This window comes from Eubalaena glacialis, chromosome 2 (assembly GCF_028564815.1).
Source record: "Eubalaena glacialis isolate mEubGla1 chromosome 2, mEubGla1.1.hap2.+ XY, whole genome shotgun sequence".
In the NCBI taxonomy this organism is placed as follows: domain Eukaryota; kingdom Metazoa; phylum Chordata; class Mammalia; order Artiodactyla; family Balaenidae; genus Eubalaena; species Eubalaena glacialis.
Window position 1 is genome coordinate 4599945 of NC_083717.1, and position 22151 is coordinate 4622095.

Here is a 22151-nt window from a genome sequence, read left to right on the forward strand (position 1 = left end):
TCTTCTCTAAATGTTCGATAGAATTCACCTGTGAAGCCATCTGGTCCTGGGCTTTTGTTTGTTGGAAGATTTTTAATCACAGTTTCAATTTCAGTGCTTGTGATTGGTCTGTTTATATTTTCTATTTCTTCCTGGTTCAGTCTTGGAAGGTTGTGCTTTTCTAAGAATTTGTCCATTTCTTCCAGATTGACAATTTTATTGGCATATAGTTGCTTGTAGTAATCTCTCATGATCCTTTGTATTTCTGCAGTGTCAGTTGTTACTTCTCCTTTTTCATTTCTAATTCTACTGATTTGAGTCTTCTCCCTTTTTTTCTTGATGAGTCTGGCTAATGGTTTATCAATTTTGTTTATCTTCTCAAAGAACCAGCTTTTAGTTTTATTGATCTTTGCTACTGTTTCTTTCATTTCTTTTTCATTTATTTCTGATCTGATCTTTATGATTTCTTTCCTTCTGCTAACTTTTGGGTTTTTTTTGTTCTCCTGTCTCTAATTGCTTTAGGTGTAAGGTTAGGTTGTTTGAGATTTTTCTTGTTTCTTGAGGTAGGATTGTATTGCTATAAACTTCCCTCTTAGAACTGCTTTTGCTGCATCCCATAGGTTCTGGGTTGTCGTGTTTTCACTGTCATTTGTTTCTAGGTATTTTTTGATTTCCTCTTTGATTTCTTCAGTGATATCTTGGTTATTTAGTAGTGTATTGTTTAGCCTCCATGTGTTTGTATTTTTCATAGATATTTTCCTGTAATTGATATCTAGTCTCATAGCGTTGTGGTCAGAAAAGATACTTGGTATGATTTCAATTTTCTTAAATTTACCAAGGCTTGATTTGTGACCCAGGATATGATCTATCTTGGAAAATGTTCCATGAGCACTTGAGAAGAAAGTGTATTCTGTTGTTTTTGGATGGAATGTCCTATAAATATCAATTAAGTCCATCTTGTTTAATGTATCATTTAAAGCTTGTGTTTCTTTATTTACTTTCATTTTGGATGATCTGTCCATTGGTGAAAGTGGGGTGTTAAGTCCCCTACTATGATTGTGTTACTGTCGATTTCCCCTTTTATGGCTGTTAGCATTTGTCTTATGTATTGAGGTGCTCGTATGTTGGGTGCATAAATATTTACAATTGTTATATCTTCTTCTTGGATTGATCCCTTGATCATTATGTAGTGTCCTTCTTTGTCTCTTGTAATAGTCTTTATTTTAAAGTCTACTTTGTCTGATAGGAGAATTGCTACTCCAGCTTTTGTTTGATTTCCATTTGCATGGAATATCTTTTTCCAACCCCTCACTTTCAGTCTGTATGTGTCCATATGTCTGAAGTGGGTCTGTTGTAGACAGCATATATATGGGTCTTGTTTTTGTATCCATTCAGCCAGTCTATGTCTTTTGGTTGGAGCATTTCATCCATTTACATTTAAGGTAATTATCGATATGTATGTTCCTATTACCATTTTCTTAGTTGTTTTGGGTTTGTTATTGTAGGTCTTTTCCTTCTCTTGTGTTTCCTGCCTAGAGAAGTTCCTTTAGCCTTTGTTGTAAAGTTGGTTTGGTGGTGCTGAATTCTGTTAGCTTTTGCTTGTCTGTGAAGGTTTTAATTTCTCCGTCAAATCTGAATGAGATCCTAGCTGGGTAGAGTAATCTTGGCTGCAGGCTTTTCCCTTCCATCACTTTAAATATGTCCTGCCACTCCCTTCTGGCTTGCAGAGTTTCTGCTGAAAGATCAGCTGTTAACCTTATGGGGATTTCCTTATATGTTATTGGTTGCTTTTCCCTTGCTTCTTTTAATATTTTTACTTTGTATTTAATTTTTGATAGTTTGATTAATATGTGTCTTGGCATGTTTCTCCTTGGATTTATTCTGTATGGTATTCTCTGTGCTTCCTGGAGTTGATTGACTATTTCCTTTCCCATATTAGGGCAGTTTTCAACTATAATCTCTTCAAACATTTTCTCAGTCTCTATTTTTTTCTCTTCTTCTGGGACCCCTATAATTCGAATGTTGGTGCATTTAATGTTGTCCCAGAGGCCTCTGAAACTGTCCTCAATTCTTTTCATTCTTTTTTCTTTATTCTGCTCTGCGGTAGTTATTTCCACTATTTTATCTTCCAAGTCACTTATCCATTCTTCTGCCTCAGTTATTCTGCTATTGATTCCTTCTAGAGAATTTTAAATTTCATTTATTCATTTATTTGTTCATCATTGTTTGTTTGCTCTTTACTTCTTCTAGGTCCTTGTTAAACGTTTCTTGTATTTTCTTCATTGTATTTCCAAGATTTTGGATCATCTTTAGTATCATTATTCTGAATGCTTTTTCAGGTAGACTGCCTATTTCCTCTTCATTTGTTAGGTCTGGTGGGTTTTTACCTTGCTCCTTCATCTGCTGTGTATTTCTCTGTCTTCTCATTTTGCTTAACTTACTGTGTTTGGGGGTCTCCTTTTTGCAGGCTTCAGGTTCGTAGTTCCTGTTGTTTTTGGTGTCTGCTCCCAATGGATAAGGTTGGGTCAGTGGGTTGTGTAGGCTTCCTAGTGGAGGGGACTAGTGCCTGTGTTCTGGTGGATGAGGCTGGATCTTGTCTTTCTCATGGGCAAGTCCGCCTCCAGTGGTGTGTTCTGGGGTGTCTGTGACCTTATTATGATTTTAGGCAGCCTCTCTGCTAATGGGTGGCGTTGTGTTCCTGTCTTACTAGTTGTTTGGCATAGGGTGTCCAGCACTGTAGGTTGCTGGTCATTGAGTGGAGCTGGGTCTTCACGTTGAGATGGAGATCTCTGGGAGAGCTTTTGCTGATTGATATTACATGGAGCCGGGAGGTGTCTGGTGGACCAATGTCCTGAACTCGGCTCTCCCCCCTCAGAGGCACAGGCCTGACACTTGACTGGAGCACCAAGACCCTGTCAGCCACACGGTTCAGAAGAAAAGGGAGAACAAAAGTAAGAAAGAAAAATAAAATAAAATAAAATAAAATAAAATAAAATAAAATAACAGTTATTAAAATAAAAAATAAAAATATATCATTAAACCTAAAATTAAAAAGTAATTTAAAAAAAGAAAGAAAGGAGCCACCAAACCAAAAAACAAATCTACCAATGATAACAAGCGCTAAAAACTATACTAAAAAAAAAAGCAAAAAACAGACAGACAGAACCCTAGGATAAGTGGTAAAAGCAAAGCTATACAGACAAAATCACACAAAGAAGCACATACATACACACTCACAAAAGGAGAAAAGGGGTAAAATATATATATATATAAAAGGAAGAGAGCAACCAAATCAATAAACAAATCTACAAATGATAATAAGCTCTAAATACTAAACTAAGATAAACATAAAACCGGAAACAAATTAGATGCGCAAACCAAACCCCAAGTCTACAGTTGCTCCCAAAGTCCACTTTCTCAATTTGGGATGATTCGTTGTCTATTCAGGTATTCAACAGATGCAGGTACATCAGGTTGACTGTGCATTTAATGGAGCTTTAATCCGCTGCTCCTGAGGCTGCTGGGAGAGATTTCCCTTTCTCTTCTTTGTTCGCACAGCTCCCAGGGTTCAGCTTTGGATTTGGACCCGCCTCTGCGTGTAGGTCGCCTGAGGGCGTCTGTTCCCCGCCCAGACAGAACGGGGTTAAAGGAGCAGCTGCTTCGGGGGCTCTGGCTCAGTCAGGCCGGGGGGAGGGAGCGGTACGGATGCGGGGCGAGCCTGCGGCGGCAGAGGCGTCGTGACGTTGCAGCAGCCCGAGGCGCGCTGTGCGCTCTCCCGGGGAAGTTGTCCCCGGATTACGGGAGCCTGGCCGTGGCGGGCTGCACAGGCTCCCGGGAGGGGGGTGTGGAGAGTGACCTGTGCTCGCACACAGGCTTCTTGGTGGCGGCAGCAGCAGCCTTAGCGTCTCATGCCCGTCTCTGGAGCTCGTTTAGGCGGCGCTCTGAATCCCCTCTCCTTTCGCACCAGGAAACAATGGTCTCTTGCCTCTTAGGTAGGTCCAAACTTTTTCCTGGACTCCCTCCCGGCTAGCTGTGGTGCGCTAGCCCCTTCAGGCTGTGTTCACGCCTCCAACCCCAGTCCTCTCCCTGCGATCCGACCGAAGCCCGAGCCTCAGCTCCCAGCCCCGCCCGCCCCGGCGGCTGAGCAGACAAGCCTCTCGGGCTGGTGAGTGCTGGTTGGCACCGATCCTCCGTACGGGAGTCTCTCCGCTTTGCCCTCCGCACCCCTGTGGCTGCGCTCTCCTCCGTGGCTCCGAAGCTTCCCCCTCCGCCACCCACAGTCTCCGCCCGCGAAGGGGCTTCCTAGTGTATGGAAACCTTTCCTCCTTCACAGCTCCCTCCCACTGGTGCGGGTCCCGTCCCTATTCTTTTGTCTCTGTTATTTCTTTTTTCTTTTGCCCTACCCAGGTACGTGGGGAGTTTCTTGCCTTTTGGGAGGTCTGAGGTCTTCTCCCAGCGTTCAGTAGGTGTTCTGTACGAGTTGTTCCACATGTAGATGTATTTCTGATGTATTTGTGGGGAGGAAGTTGATCTCCACGTCTTACTCCTCCACCATCTTGAAGCTATCCTCAAAATATGTAATTTTAACAGCCAAGATGGCACATGCAAATGAGGTAGAGTTGACCTCTTAGAAGTGGTTCCACTATAGTATGATGAAAATCAAGAAGTCTCACGTAACATTTTTTTTTGGTCTGAGCTCTTGGCTTTTTGTTTTGTTTTATTTGAGTCTGCAAAAACTGAGTGACAATTACTTTCTTTTCCTGTATAGTCACAAGGACACCCCCCACTTGGTCCAGCAGCCTCACCCTGCATGCACCTGTGAAGATTCTTCCCTGTCTACCCTATTACCTGCGAAAGAGGAGTCAGGCCTGGGAGAAACAATAATAAAGAATTTTGTAACATTATTTACATATAAGAGATGGAACCTCCTTTATCACACACACATTAAAATGTGTCTTTTGGACATCGACCTTGCAAACAATTTTTGGATTATATGACATACAAAATAGGTGAATATTATAAAAGAAGTTTTATAAACTTATCTATCTTTCCAGTCAGTTTTCACCACCTATAAATAATAAAAAGAGGACTCTTTGTAAAGATAAAATCTGATCCAGATCAAGTACGTGCTATAAGCCAATAATATTAACTCTGTGTACAGAAACTTAGAGTATTGGGAAATAAAATGGGAAGTCTATGGTCAGTGGGTAAAGAGTTCAGTGTGAGTTAGATGATTTTTAATTTAATAAAGAAAAATAAGTCAAGAATCATGAAAATACATCAATAATAATATAAGTAGCTAGCATGTGACCAAACAACTTAGCGTTTTACATGTTACCTTATTGAAAATTCAGAGCCATGTGGATGAATTACTCTTATTATTTCATAGGAAAAAGAATAAACTAAGGCTTAAAGAAGGAGTTAATTTAATTCCACAGGGTCCTCCTCCTAGTTTGCAATCATTGAAACCCTGATCTGCGCCCAAATGGTTCTCTTGGCCATTAGACTGTATTTCTTCACAAGTAGCCTAAAAGATATATTCTGGGGGTGTGTATGACCACAGTGTTATAAATGAAAGAATAATTTCCCAGCCCGTTCTCTACAGCAATGTCACTCAGAAACTCACAAAATTTGATGTGTGTTGCTGAAAATACATCAGTAAAGCTGAACACATTTCCACCAGTAGAGAGTTTTACCTAAGTCCTTTTGTTTGTAGGATAATCTCCATTATGGAATGAAGTGGGGAAATTTTTCAAAAAATAGTATTTTGGAGCCTTCTAAAATGAACATTTATTCCAAATGTGACTTTCAGCCATTATAAAATGAAACAGCACCAATTTTTGAAAGCGTAAAGGCGACAGATTCAGAAAGCCATGGGACAGGCTCCCTGGTTCTACGGTGACTGATGCTATACACAACTGCACACCACACACTCGCGAAAACCAAAGACATGAGAACGCGGCTGCTCAGTGTTGCTTAACAGATGGGGAAACCAAGGTCAAAGAGGTTGAGGACTCACTTTACTGAGCTGAGTCCCTGCCACCTCAAGGGTCTGCCATGCCTCAGTCCCCTTGATGGGGCAAACAGCCCCACAGGTCTCCTCTGCAACCAGGCTTTGAGCCATGCTTTGAGGCTTTGACCTGCTACCAAGAGCCACAGACGAACAAACCAGAAATGAGTTCTGACCACATTGCTCCCACACGTGACCCTCTAGCTGCATGAGGTGATCATTTATAGAGGCAGGGTCTTCTATTCCCTTTCTTCCTCATGGGCTTTACCACAAACTCCCAAAGGGGAGGAATCTGAACTTGGGCTCAAAGCCAAAAAGTCTAACACTTTTGACCTAGATCATATATACTGTATACACTATTGGACAGGACCAGAGCACTCCCGCTCAATCTGGTTCAGAACTCCAGTCTTCCTACTTCCAACCCAGTGATTTTCATTTCAAAAGGAAGAATTCCAGGTTTTTTTCCTGAAGTTCTCTTTTCAAAATCAAAATTTAGCAAACTTAAAAATTAAAATCAGAATCGGTGCTTGTTATTTTGACAGAGTTGTCCTTTGCTGATCCGGGGGGGGCGGGGGGGGGGAAGATGACCATGTGATAAGGGGCCCTGGAACAATTCATTATCCAAGCAGAAAACATACAATTAGATTCCTACCTCCTATCATAAACACAAATAAGCAAAAATTGAAAAAAAAATTACAAGTAAACATAAGAAGAGTATTTTTATGCCCTTCTATTACTAGGGAAGCATTTCTTACAAGACGAGAAATGGAAAACATAAAGGAAAAAACTGTTAAAGTTGACACCATCACAATTTAAAACTTACAAGTGTCCCAAAAAAGTGGAAAACAACTTATCCACTGAGAGCAGATATTTGCAGCACTTAGAACTGACAAAAGGTTACTATAAGGAATATATAACTCAATATGAATCTATATACAAAACAGAAACAGACTCAGACATAGAAAACAAACTTACGGTTACCAAAGGGGAAAGGGACGGAGGGAGGAGCAAATTAGGAGTATGGGATTAACAGATACAAACTGCTATATGTAAAAGATATAAGCAACAAGGATTTACTGCATAGCACAGGGAATTATATTCAATACCTTGTAATAACCTATAATGGAATATAATCTGAAAATAAACCGAATCGCTATGCTGTACACCTGAAACTAACACAATACTGTAAATGAATTATACTTCAATTTAAAAAAACCCAATACAACTCAATACAAAATGCAAGCAACGCAACAGATATATGGCAAAAGATATAAAGGAGACGTATAAAAGCAAAAGTGAATCAGATGGACAAAAATGTGAAAAATCCAACATTTCCAAGTATTGATGAGGATGTGGGGGAATGAGAACCCTTATATACTGCTGGTTGGGATGTAGAAATGGCACAGCTATTTGGGATAACAATTTGACAACGTCTAACAAAGTTAAAAATATGCACACCCTACAGCTAAGCCATTCCACTCCAAAGTTTACCTTGAGCAGAGCTCCTCAATCAATCTACTGAGGTCTGGAAGCTTGGGCCAGTTCCTGCAGCTGTGAACAGCCTGCAAAAATATTATTTTCTACGTATCCCATAACTCAGAGAAGGTTGGGAAAGCATTGCCCTAGAGAAACTCCTGCACATTTGTACCAGGGCTCACGTACCTGAGTATTCATAGCATCGTTGTTTGTCATAGCCAAAAGAAAAAAAAGGAGAAACTACCTAAATGCTCATCTACAGAAGAAGGAGTAAATGAATCGTGCTAAATTCGCATAATAGAATACTCTACTGCATGAAAAGGAGTGAACCATCCCTATGTGTAAAATTATGGATGAATCACAGCTATAATGTTTAGCAGGAAAAAAAAAAGTGTTAGAAGCATACTGTAGTATTCTACTCTTTATACAAAACTAAAACATGCAAATATATCTCACAGGAAATCATGTAAGAATACTCACTGGTGTACATTCCTTAAAGATAGATACGTACAGAATAAAAATGTGAAAAATTCATGGAACTGATTTCAGAAATCGAGGGTTGTGGTTTCTGCCAGTGGGGGAAGGGAGGTCTACACAAAGAGAATCAAGTGCGTTGGTAATAAAAAAAAATGAATCCGGTTTATGAAGCTGGGTGATGGTGATGGGTATACAATATTTTATTATTCTTTATGCCTTTTGGTATGTCTTTAAGATTGCATGATAAATTTTAAAAAAAAGAAAGTCAATTATTTCCTAATAAATGTTTATCTAAGGACTAGAGAATTATGCATTTCAAAGACTAATGTTCCAGAGATGATTCCAATGCCTAAGCAGAAAGTCACATGTGCATCTACCGTCACACTTCAAAACCAGCTGAGTACATATTCATAGTACATGGGATGCTAACAACAAACCTAGGAGGTAGAGTCCTTTATTATCATTGATTTTTAGACAAGGAAACCAAGGTTTAGGAAAGGTAAGTAAGTATGACCCAGAGTTACAGATCATGAGTTGCAGAGCCAATGCTCAAATCCAGGTTCTCTGTACAATCCAAAAGCCCAGGTTCTTAATAACAATGACACTCCATTTATTGACTCCACAGATTCACATCCCACCCCAATCTCCACCAACTCTCAAAGACTATGGGGAAAAAAGTCATCACCTTTGTTCAAAGAGGACTAAATTAAAGAGTGGTGTACAGTAACTAATCTTAATCAATTCGCATGCTATTGATAACTATTATAAAATTGTTACATGTATACATACACACAGACATACACACGCATATATCATGCGTGTGTTTATATTTCTTTCCACAGAACTATAGAGAGCTGCATTATCCCCTTGACATGCTTATGCTGGCTTAAAATTGACTGCAGTCACCAACCTGAGTATACTTCAACACAGTCTAAAAGCCTGAGTGCTCGACTGGCAGGTCCCAACCCTGCCACGCTCCCAAATGGAGCCACCAGAAATGTGTCCAAGGTAGGAAGAACAGTTCACTTTCAAACTGAAGGATGAAACATTCTCTCCTTCTGTAAACCTAGAGGGGATTTTTTCCATCAACTTTAGCAAAGCTTAAGTGCCTGATGGTATTCAAAAAAGACATCCTTTTTTTCCCCTCTATCCATTTCAAAACTTAGACATTTATAAATAGCTCCTGATAGTTTGTCAATGACAAAATACTATTCTCTCTTTTGCAGATCCAAACTAATTTAGTATTTTTATCTTCACAAAAAATAAAGGTCTTGAAAGAGTTTTTTTTTTCAGATTACATTTGATTTTTCCTGTTCAGTATGTCCACAGTAATATTCAGCACATAAACCGCTCAAGAAAATTAATGATTTTGGAAATACTAGTTTCTAAGGTGAAAACAAAAAACAAACAAAAAAAACTATACCATGTTGCCCTTAAGACAAATTTGTTGGCACTAATTAAAACAATATAATGTTCAAAACATTAAGTTTGAACAGGCTATAGATAAATATAATCAATACCTAATACGTATCAGTTCTCCCCAACTCGATAAAGCAGAAATATGTGAAAAGATTGCCATGTTTTTACAAATTTGCGTGTAGATCCTTTCATTGTCAGCGTAATACAGCTCAAAATTAGGTATGAGCTTATAAAATCACTCAGTTCATGAAAAGATGGAAACATCTGGAAATGCACATCCTTACTTCAATTTCCTGCTGTAGAAGTCAAAAATAGGTAAACTTGAGAGTTAAAAGAAGGCCTTCCTTGAAAAACGTAATAACCATTTGTCAGTTAAAGCAGAAGGTCCCTCAAGAACCACACCCACCCACAAAAGAACAGTTTTAGGGCTCCATGCAGTTGACTTTGCCATTAAACTCTTTCTTGCCCAAGGCATGTGATTTAAAAAAAAAAATTGAGCCACATTTTTGTGAGTGTGATGAAAGATCATTGTTAAGGCAGATCTCCCTGGAAACATGAATAAGGCATAACGTTTATGTTATTTTTCATATGCGGTCAAGCCCAAGACCCACACAGGCAAAGGAAGCAGTTCTGCAGGTCATGTGAAAAGGCAGCTAATCTGGAAGAGATTAAGTTGGTTTTGCATGGCATATTTCAGCTTCTATTTCAATATGGGCATTCTCCAGTTGAGATCAAGTGATTTCATTGTCAACAAACAAAACAATGGCACATACCATGGAATTCCGCAGAGGAGAAGCGCCCTGGGTTAGTATGCAGTGGTCCATTTACCCATTCCTTAGAATTCCTGAGAACTTGTCTGTGTTCAGTGGCTTCCTCTCTCTAAACATGGTACCTTCTGCAGCTTAGACCCTCTCAAAAATAGTAAGCTTGAAAGCTGCCTTTCCAATAGCTAAGATAACTGTGGAAAAGGCCTTGAGATCTCCCTCATGCTGGACTCCAGTCTATTTGCTGACTAAAATTTAACAAACGAGGTGATCAAAAAATAAGAAATGAAGATTAGCAACAGATTCATTTAAAGAACGGCCTTGGGGCTCCCCTGGTGGCGCAGTGGTTGAGAGTCTGCCTGCCAATGCAGGGGACACGGGTTCGAGCCATGGTCTGGGAGGATCCCACATGCCGCGGAGCAACTGGGCCCGCGAGCCACAACTACTGAGCCTGCGTGCCTGGAGCCTGTGCTCCGCACCAAGAGAGGCCGCGACAGTGAGAGGCCCGCGCACCGCGATGAAGAGTGGCCCCCACTTGCCGCAACTAGAGAAAGCCCTCGCACAGAAACGAAGACCCAACACAGCCAAATAAATAAATAAATAAATAAATTTAAAGAACGGCCTTTTTGGAGCACCTCATAAATGATCAAGAAAAAAAGCTTACTTACACATTTATATGTCTGGATCTTAGTATTTGTGTGCAACTGTTATTTTAGTGTCCTTCTGACTTTAAAATGCATCTAATATTTGTATCTTTTAAAAATTCAGGGCTTTAAAAAGAAACAAGATTTTTTTTAAAAAGCAGCACACACAAAATATGCATGCATCAACTTGCTATGCTGAATTTGACATCAAAGCAATTAATAATTTGCTTTTTTCCCCCCTGCTGGTACAATGATAACTTTGTTTCACAGTAATTATTCTTAAGTGACAAATGAAGCTGAAGTTCCTTCCATATGAAATGCAACATAGTACATCATGTTGATTAGAATGTACACGTTCAACATATTTGAAAAGACAGAACACTGAATGAAGAGCCAAAAGGTAAATGAATGTGTGCAAATGATTTTCTAAGCTTTCCAGGACTGCAGGTGCTTGCATTAAAGCTTTAAAAGTGCCATATGGCTTCCATATGTTATAAACTTTAATTTTTGGTAAAGGATAACTCTGTGTGATGTAATGCTCTAGGATACAATGTTTATTAACTAAGATATACCAGTCCCTGTGCAGAATAGACTTTTTAATTTTACTGATATATATATGTGAGCACGTCTTACTTGACCTGCCAACAGGAAAAGGAGATGGGCATCTCCATCCTGAGCCTTTGCCTGCCCAGGGGCAGTGCCAGCAGGAAGCACCTTCCCCCATCCGTACCCCTCCACGCACCCCCTTTGGAGAGGGACAGATCGTGTTGGGGGATTCATGGGAGAGTCCGGAGACTGGGGCAAGTACATGGACACAGCCCGTGTCTTGCTTCTACATTTCCATGGAAATGAATTAAAGGAGGAGGAAGGCACTTTGGAGCAGCCGTTGCCGACAGGGAATAAAGAGAACATGGCAGAGAAGGCGGGAACCGGGGAGAGGAGGAGCAGGGCTGCAGGGCAGGACCAGTTCCCTGGTTCCATGTTGGCAGCTGCTGGAAGGATGCCTTAGCAGCAGCCCAAGGAAGTTGATTTCCACTTGGGAAGGAAGCTGGGGAAGAAGACTGCTTGCAGGCGTCAAAAGGAGAGAGTTGCCCTTTCTGAGAATCCTCGTCTATGGAAGGGACATGGGGACACTGACGACCAGGCGTACCCTCTCCCCGGGATCCACCCGCAGCCCTCAGCCTCCACCCATGGAACCAGACCAGAGCAGAGCAAGACCAAGGACATCTTCCTATGTCTCAAAGATGATGTGAAATCTTCGCCACCCTGAGTTCTCATCTAAACCATGGGAGTCAGCCTTTGAGGAGGGACAGGAAAGAGTTAAACACCACCCTCTCCCCCCAACTCCAAGGAGCTGGAGTGGAGGGAAGAGTAGATGAACAGACCAAGCCCCATCCGATTCCAAGACTCAGGAGTCTGCGATGGAGGTTATAGGGACCAGACTGAAGCCCATCTGGGATTTTAAACCACATGGGACTTTTTAAAATAGCCCCAAATGACCGGTGAGTTATAGAATATGCCAAAGGTTATTAAGAGCTCCTTACCCAGTGGAAAAGTAAGAGCTGGCACAGCACAGTTAGAGACATTGAATAGAAACATGAAATGATAAAATCCACAGATGTGTGACTTCTCAACAAACTAGATGTAAGCACATCCTCTCTGCACACATAGAGAATAACAGTTACCATTTATGGAGCTCTCACTCAGCTAACTGCTGTACTTAGTACTTTATGAATCTTGTTTAATTCTCGCAGTAACTATAACAGGTAGGTATTATTATTCCCACTATACAGATGAGAAAACAGAGGCTAGTGATGGGAAGTAGCCTTCCCAATGGTGCAGAGGTAGTACATTTACACTTGAGTCTGTCTGATTCAAAGTTTTGTGCTTCTAGCCCTAGATAGACAACTGTCTTGTTAGTAATGTACCTTGAAAAGAAAGATCAGGAAATTTATATTCAAATATGCATACCTTCATATGCAAACCAAAAACAAAACAAAAAAATCACTTGAGATCTACAGATTAGTAAAAGAGAATTTGGAATACAGAATCGCAGAATCCCAAGGATGAAAGCCAAATCTTTGTAAAGTGTACAGAATCCAGTCAGAAGTGAAGCATTTTACCACTAGTAGGAATTCAATAAATATTTGTTGAATTAAAATGAAATAAGGCATATTCTTGAAATTGCTTCTTGAAATTAACACAGAAACTTTAGCAGGAGATGCCCGAGTGATCAGAAGCCATGGCCTGTGTATTCATCCACTCAACAAGTACTTTTGAGTGTTTACTATGTTCCAGCCTCTTTTTCTAGATACTGAATTGGGCTCTGAATGTACAAGGATAATCAAAACAGGCCGTATATCTGCGCTCCTGGAGCTTACCCTATATACATCTATTATGCCACAGTTTCATTATCTCATTAAATCCAGAGGCTAATGACTGGCCTAAGGCCACACATCAAATGTCAGAACAAAAATTGTAATGCAGGAATTCTGAATCCTATTACAGATTTAACTTTCAGTAGATCTTATATCTTACAAGAAAAAACTATCACTTCTAAGAAAAAAAAAAAAGATTCCACCTCTGTGAATTTGAGCAAGTTTTCTTTGTCACGTTAAAGTTTCAAACAGCCCGGTTAACAAATGCACAGTGATATCTACAAATGATTTTAGGTTCACCTATTCTACTTAGGAACTAATGTTTAGTGGTCATGCATCATTTCATGCTACACTGTTGGTTAACGCGTAATCGATAGGCTTCATTATAAGGTCAGTCATGAAAAACATAAATGACACTTGATACAAAAGTTTATGTGCAGCAACCCCAAACACACCATAGCAACAGAGAGAGATTGATGAAAAAGGTTTGGTTTCTATAGCAACTATCGCGTGGACCATCTGTAAGCCGAACCAGACAAGTGGAAGCAAAATGAGCACTTGTAACACCTACAGTAGGTCCCTTTGTCTATTTCAACATAAGGTTAAAATTTAATATTTTTTTCTCCTATAAGGATAAGCTCCTCCTGTATTTGCTGTTTTGCAATCTGATTGCTTTTTTGTTTGAATGAACCTGTTTTTATTGAGCCTTATAAATCTAACCTTTACAAAAATGACTGTATTTTCCTGCTGAAACTTTTATGCATAAAGGAAAAAGCACAAACACAATGGATAATTGGCAGAAGCAGAGAAACACGGATTGTAAAAAGTTTTTATAATATTTCCAAAGACAGAGTCTATAAAATGCTATAATAAAACGACAGTTTTGTTTATTTAGTGTTTTATATTCCAACAACCAGCTTTTCATAATAGCTGTCACTGGCAAAAAAAAAAAAAAAAAAAAAGCAGAGTAGGGAAATTACAACACGATTACCGTTCCTTCTTCATTACCATATACGTAATTGTCCTGCTCACTCTCTAGCCTCTGCTAAAATAATCAACGATCATTCACATGTCACTTTTAAATTTCTCTCTCTATAGATACACATACATATGTAGACTTGGATTTTGTATATGTATATATGTGTGGGTCTTCACTTATTTATGCTTTCTCCCTCACTGCGTCATCTTTTTTTTTGAAGGAATTAGTTGAGGTCATATGGAAAATAACAAAACCTTTCAATCTCGAATAAAACTACTACCTTTGTAATGAAAGCTTTCCTGCCCTCATTCATGGTGTGTTACCCAAAGGAAAGGAGAAAGCCAACAAACAAGGAAAAAACAGCTATTTCAACCACATGGATGGACCTTGAGGATATTATGCTAAGTGAGATAAGTCAGACAGAGAAAGACAAACATACTGTATGATATCTCTTCTAGGTGGAATCTAAAAAACCAAATTTGGCACTTTTGCCTTCCAAGACAGACGGCATTCTGCCTTTGGAATATGTATCCCTCTAAATAAACTTGCTTTCACTTTAAAAATAAATAAATTAAAAAACAAAAAACCCAGCGTGAAAAAACAGAGAGTGGAATGGTAGCTACCAGGGGCTGGGGGTGGGGGGCATAGGAGAGACATTTTTTAAGAGCATAAATGTGCAACCAGTAGATAAATAAATCCTGGAGCTCTAGTACACAGTTCAGGGATTATAGACAACAAATTTGTATTATAAACATTAAACTTGCTAAGTGACTAAATCTTAATGGTTCCACCACTAGAAGAAATGATAATTATGTGACTCGACAGAGGTGACAGATAAGACTACGGTGGCAATCACACTGCAATACACATGCATCAAATCAGCGTGTTATGCGCCTTAAACTTACTGTAAGTTCCATGTCAATTACATCTCAATAAAAAAGGGGAAGGCTAATTACCAGCCAAGGTGCAAACCCCTTTTTCAATCGCGGGTTGACGCTTAGCACCATCCCCATCAATCTGCTGGCTTGCAAAGGTGCTGTGCCTCTGGCCTCAGCTTGCCCACTGTGCGACTCCTCTGTGGTCCCACTCCATCACAGTTCCCCCCTCTCTAGGGTCAGCCTGACTATGTCTACATCCTGCAGTTGAGTGGAACACAGAAGAAGGAGCCAAGTTTTCGCTGAGAATCGGATCTGGATGCTGTGGCCAGAGGGCACGTGCTTATTTCCTGGTGCCTCCTGTGTACCCACGAGACACTGCAGAATATTGCCAAAGCCTGCTTCCGTGCTGCATGGTCTGATATTTTCAGAGGGTGAGTGACAGGAGCTTAAAGCATCAATGGAGGCAGTGTTCAGTGACGGCTCTGTTAATGAGCACCTTGTTCACAGCTTTCTAATCAATAGAAACCTTGTCTTATTTAATAACAGAGACAATATGAAACCGAGCTAATCACAAGGTCAGTATATAGGTCGAGACAATGTTTCAATGTAAAAACATCATAGGTTACAAGGTGAATGCCTCTTGAGACAAAGTCAGCAGGGGCAAAGAACCTCCTGCTTCTAGGAGCTGCAATGTTTCAGATGGAGGTTACACTGCACGGGCATCACACAGCATGGATCAGCGTCCCCCAGGGGCACCTGAATGTAATTCTGGAGCTGTGGACTCTGGTCCAACCTTCTCAGCTCATTCTCTTTGGCTGCTGTTTATGGAGCAATTCTCTGTTCCAGGCACTATGCTAAATCCATAATCTATATTATCTCTATTTTTGGAAATCCTTAGAGACTGTGTATTGTTATCTTCACTTTCCAGAGGAGGAAAGGAAAGCTTGGAGGACTTAAGAAATAACTTGCAGTAAATGGCAGAGCTGATTTTTAGACCAGGTCTCTCTGACTCTAAAGAGACTCTCAACATTTATAGCATTTTGTGTTTTCTTAGTCCATTTAGGGGCTGCTATAACAAAAATACCAGAGACTGGGTAGTTTATTTCTACCAGTTCTGCAGGTTGGGAAGTCCACTATTGGGGTGCCAGCATGGTCCAGTAAAGGCTCTCTTCCTGGTTCATAGTCAGTCTTCTCTCTGTGTCCTCACATGGTAGAAGGGGCTAGGGAGCCCTGTGGGATCTCCTTTATAAGGGCACTAATCCCATTCATGAGGGCTGCATCCTCATGACCTAATCACCTCCCAAAGGCCCCACGTATTAATACCATCACCTTTGGGAGTTACAGTTTCAACATGTGAATTTTGAGGGGAGAATTCAGACCATAGCAGATGCTGCATTTGAGAGTTTAAGAAACTTAAGGCACAAGCAAGATAGTTATAAGTACTCAATCATCACCAGAGAAGAAACTAGAAATGAGATCTGTTTACCCTGAGAACACTTGTCTTCCAAACCATGCAAGATGACCTTCTTCGCAGTCCTGTTCGATCCCACCCAAAGGAATCAATAAAGTTATAGTGGCAATGTTGTGAAGCCATCCACAATCAACTTTTCTTTTTTTGTTTTTGGTCTTGCCAGGTAACTGTTTCATTGACTTCCTTCACCCAACAAAAGTAATTCTACCTTCTATTTCAGGAGACGAAAGCATGTACTCTCCCTTCTCCAACCCAGCCACCACCAAACTGGGGAACCATCTATGAACACTGATCAGGTGAAATTTTCGTGAAAGAGTCCTTCAATCCAAATTAGTATTTTAATCATTTTCTATTTCACGATATAATGAAAGATTTTGTCACTTGTCAAAGAAAATCTGAGAATCAAAGCAGATGAACAGACACAGAGCAGGGAGGCTTGAAATTCCACCTGTTTTGTTCTACCTGGTCCTCAGATTGTACAAGAGTTTAAAAATGATACTTGAGCCTGTTAGAAGGCAGTAGGTGAGAAATCTAACAGGCCCACTGTTTTGAAAGTTCTAATAAACAAGCAACCACAGTCGCTAGAAAAAGATAGTCCTCAATACCGAATGAATAAAATAGTAATAATGCAGAGATAAACTGCTCCAAGAAGTAAGTTAGTAAGTAATAAGTAAACAAATAATAACTCCCCTAAAGGGACATCAAAAAATTATCATCCAACAGATTGAGTTTGGCCATAAAACCACAGCCAGTGAACAATCAGCCTGATTATTCCATCAAAACCAAAATCTTACCCCATCGTAAAGAGTCTGTATGAATGTCATGGAGGTGAATCTCAGTGAAAAACTATATGTAGTGCAAAAATCTGCTGTTTCTAGAAGCAAGGTGTTCTAGATGGAGGTTACCATGGGCATGGAAGCATGAGGAAACAATTTCTAAATGGCAATCTAAATGGCATTTCCTCATCCCTTAAATTGTCCCTACTTAAGAAATAGGGATAACAAATAATTCCTGCTTGACAATTATAAAATTATTGTAAAAATTCATGAATTTGATAAAGTTCTGAGTTTCTTAGAAAAATCTGGTGTAAGAATACAAAATGTCTCATTTTGTATGCAGTATCTTACAAGGGGGGGAAAAAAACTGAACCAATTCATTTAAATAGGTAAAATGATGAATAATCAAATACTACAGAAAACATGCCTGAAAGTTATAAAAACAAAGGATCATTTTTATAGGAGTTTTAGATTTTAATATTTTAAAGTATTTACGTTCATTCTTGTGTACTCATTCAAGCAAATTTCCCCTTTCTTTTATCAATGGAAAGGAGACATACTCAAATTTCAGACAAGCCTGATGACATACCAAAGATTATACTGAGCAGGATGAATTCTAAAAGTCGGTACAATATATGGATTATATAAATCAAAATACTCTCAATTTATTCATGACTCCTACAATGAAGATTTTTCAACATAGCAAAATTTCTGAAGTCTAATTAATGCAATGTAACAAAAAGATGTCTAAATTATAGAGATTTAGGAATGGCAAACAGTGTCACAAATGCAAATGATCACTCTAAGTCTGCTTTGATTTTATTTTGTCACTTACTTAGTATTTTTAAATAATCTTGGAACTTTTGGACACGTTTTCATAACCATCCATCATTTAAAATGTTCACTGTTCAGAAGTGTTTATTCGATTTTTTAAAACCATAAACTAAGTATTCTATGTGATGAGAATAGACTTCTGGTTGCCGAGGGGGAGGGGGAGGGGGGAGGGGAGAATTGGGAGTTGAGGATTAGCAGATGCAAACTATTATCTGTGGGATGGATAAACCACAAGGTCTTACTGTAGAGCACAGGGAACTATATTCAATATCCTGCGATAAACCATCATGGAAAAGAATATGAAAAAGAATACATACGTGTGTATAACTGAGTCACTTTGCTGTACAGCAGAAATCAACACAACACTGTAAATCAACTGGACTTGAATAAAATTTTTTTAAAAGTATTCTATTTGAAAAGCCACTATTATCTCACTCGTCTTTGACTCTCTTTTTTATTTATCTTCATTAATAATCACACACATGTCCAATCCATCAGCACATCCTGCCACCTCTACCTCCAAAGGACATGCACAGAATCCAACCACTTCACCCCAGCTTCACCACCAACATTCTACCCCAGGCCGCCCTCATTCTTCCCTGTTCTTCTACAACAGCCTCCTCTCTGGTCTTCTTCCTTCCAATCAGGCTCCCGGAAACTCTCTTCTCCACACAAAAGACAAAATGATTCTCGCAAAATGTAAATCAGGTCCGGCCACTACCCTGATCGAAGTCCTTCAAAGCCCTCGTGCATCATTTAAAATAAAACTGTATGGCCCTCAAGGCCCTACATTATCCACAGTCTGGCGCCCTGGATACTTCCACCTCCCATCCCTCCTTCTCCATCGGCGCCCTCCAACCATGCTATAGCCTTCTTGCTTGCCCTCAAGCATGCCAAGCAAGGTTTCTCCTCAGGGCTTCTGCTCTGGAGGTTCCCTCTGTCCCATATCATCCCCTGGGGCACCATTCAGGACTTTGATCAGAAGCCTTCCCTGCTAACTCCACCTTCAAAATATCAGCCCACTGTCATCTTATCCTCCTCTGTTTTTCCTCCAGCAGTTGGCATGCCTGACATTTTACTATATATTAACTGGCTTGTCTCTCTACTAGAAATGCAAGCTCATTGAGGGAAGAGACATTGGTGATTCATTGCTGTAAGTTCCAGAACCGTGAACAGCACCTGATACATAGTAGGTTATCAGTTAATATTTGTGCTACTGATTTTCAAATTGCTGGACAGAACCTTCATATTTTCAGTGCCTTCACCATGCTTCTTTGCTACCACTTTTCTCGGCGGGCACATGTAAAGTATTCAGTGAGCACTAACCAATTGCAAGACAGTAACTTAGATATTAGGAGGATCGTGAATGCATATATATCTTTGATTTTACCTTTAGGGAGAAAAGAAAATGAAATTCCAATGAAAAATTATTCAGTGTTACAAAGCAACATGTGTGGAGTGCCATACTATCTTCATAAATGCTATAGATTTGAGAATAGAGGAAGATTGATTCAAAGCAGAGTGGTCATAAAATGCTTCAGAGAGAACAATTTATGGTGGATCTTGAATGCAAGGTTAGGACTTTGATATGCACAGAGGAGAGCAATTATTCCAGGTGGAGAAAACGAAAGTTCAAGAGCAACGGTATGAACCAACATTATCAGAGGATAATTAGCAAACCCATTTGGCCAAAGCCCAGCTGTCTTATCAGTTCAGGCTGCTGTAGCAAATTGTCGTAGACTAGGTGACCTATAAACAACAGAAATGTATTCCTCACAGTTCTGGTGGCTAGAAGTCTGAGACTAGGCGCCAGCCTGGTTGAGTTCTGGTGAGGACCCTCTTCTGATTGCAGACGGCCTTCTTCTCATTGCATCCTCATGTAGCAGAAAGGAGACGAGACAGCTCTCTGGGGCTTCTTCCATAAGGGCACTAATCCCATTCATGAGAGCTCCACCCTCATGACCTAATTATCAACCAAAGGCCCCACCTCCTAATACCATCAAATTGGGGGTTAGGATTTCAACATATGAATTTGAGGGGGACACAAACATTTGTTCATAGCACCAGCTTTAGTACGCAAGAGAAGTGGGCGATGGATCTGCAAGAATAAAATGGGATTATCTTCACTGGAGGCTTAAATGTCAGAATATTTTCCAGGAGGCACTGGGGAATTAGTTAACGTCTTCATCAGTGTTGTATCATAAATGTCATGTTACAGAGAGATTAATCTAGTGGCTTTATATGGAAAGGACTAGAAGGAGGGAGGATCCAGAGGGAGAGACACCAATTAGGAAGCTTTGCAGAGCCCAGTGGGCTGAATATTAATGGCTACGACCCCCCAAATCCATCCCCCTTCTCAACACTACCCCCAAGTTTATTCAGCTTTCTATCTATCCTCCATAAGAGGCCAACTTCAGGAGAAGTGATCCAACTGTATTTTTATCTCAAAGTAATCCCTTCCTTCATGCCATGGCCTGGTTCCCAAATCCAGCTGTAAACGATTCAGAATTCGGCAATCCTCTGGCTTCAAGAACTGGTTCATGGACAGATCTGCGAGCCAATCCAAAGCAATGAAATGCAAAGCGATATTTCCTAGACATTTCCAGGAAAAGCGCACTCTGAAGACACAGGTTGGATGTCGCTGTGGTTGGATTTGAGGATCTGAATCCTTATAACCACCACGCTGCTGGCCGAAGGAGGACAGGGCCAAGAGAATCAGAAAGAAAAACTGCAGTGCTTGGATGAAGCCCATCTCGGGGCCTGCTTTGTCTCTGGACTTCCAGTTCTGTCAGCCAATAAAATTCCTTACTGCCTAAGCCAGGTTGAGTCGTCTTTGCTGTTACTTGCAGGCAACAATATTCTAACTTATATACCTCCGGCATGAAATAACGACCAGTGTCTGGGGTAGGTTATTGGCAGAGGAAAAGAAGGAAGGGGAAGGAAGGGATTTGCTCATTCAGTAAACATTTATGGAGTGTTCCCTATGTGCCAGGCCCAAACGCTACGTGCTAGATGAACAAAGAAGATGAATGAGACGCAGTCCCTGCCATCAAAGAACTCTGAAAATTACTGATCAATGTCATGATCATTATCACAGCGCAATGCCTGGGTAGCAATGAGGCAGAATGGGGTGCCCAATAAGGAGTGAAAAAAGAGAGGAAAGGGGAGGGGAGGGAATCCTAGTAGAGCATCCTAAACCCAGGAATAGCAAGAAAGACTCAGAATAGGATGGAAACAAAAGCCTCTGTACTGGAAAAATCAGGAACATAGAGAAACTGGTCATTGAAGCGTGGTTGCCCGGAAGAAAACTGTTCTAAAGCCTTCCCCAATTAACTTCAGAACAAAGTGGGCCACACATACGAAGGCATTTCATTCACAGTGGTGGCATAAAAGAAGAGATAGGGTACCCCTCTGTTGGGAAGATGAGTTTGTTTTAGACACCCCTGAGATGAGATGACATTGAAAAAGGCAAGTCTTGCTTTACCAAGTGATTGACACCAAGCACGCACTCAAAAATGTGTTCTTGTTGTCGCTGTATCTGTTTTGTGTGGTTGAACAGCTTTGTATAGTGGGTGCAACTTCACATCAGATTGTGGGATTTTAAGCCATGGAATCTCTCTGTGTCCCATCTGTAAACGAGGATGGTCATACTAATCATAGCTTCCTTCGGACAGGGTTCCTTTGAGGGTCAAACGAGTTAATATATATAAAACCTGCAAACCCCAGCCTGGAACATAGGAAGTGCTTAAAAAGTGTCAGCTGTTACTAGTGTTACTCTTGCTACTTTTTGTGCTGTGAATAGGAGGAGCTAGGAACCCGGAATTTGAAAAAGGCATCGCAGAGATGACAGATGAAAGCTGCTTTTCAAGAATACCAATGCACTTGAATTAATGAACAAGGAATAGGCTGCTCTGTCCCAGAAGAGGGACTCACGTGGTCAATTCAAGTTCGTGGATGTTACACAGGAAGCAGCAGTAGCTTTTACTCCGTGTTCCTTTTGCGGCAGCAGCTCTGGGAGAAACTGACCATTGTCAGAGCCAGTCGCCATAGGGAGGGGTGAGCTCCC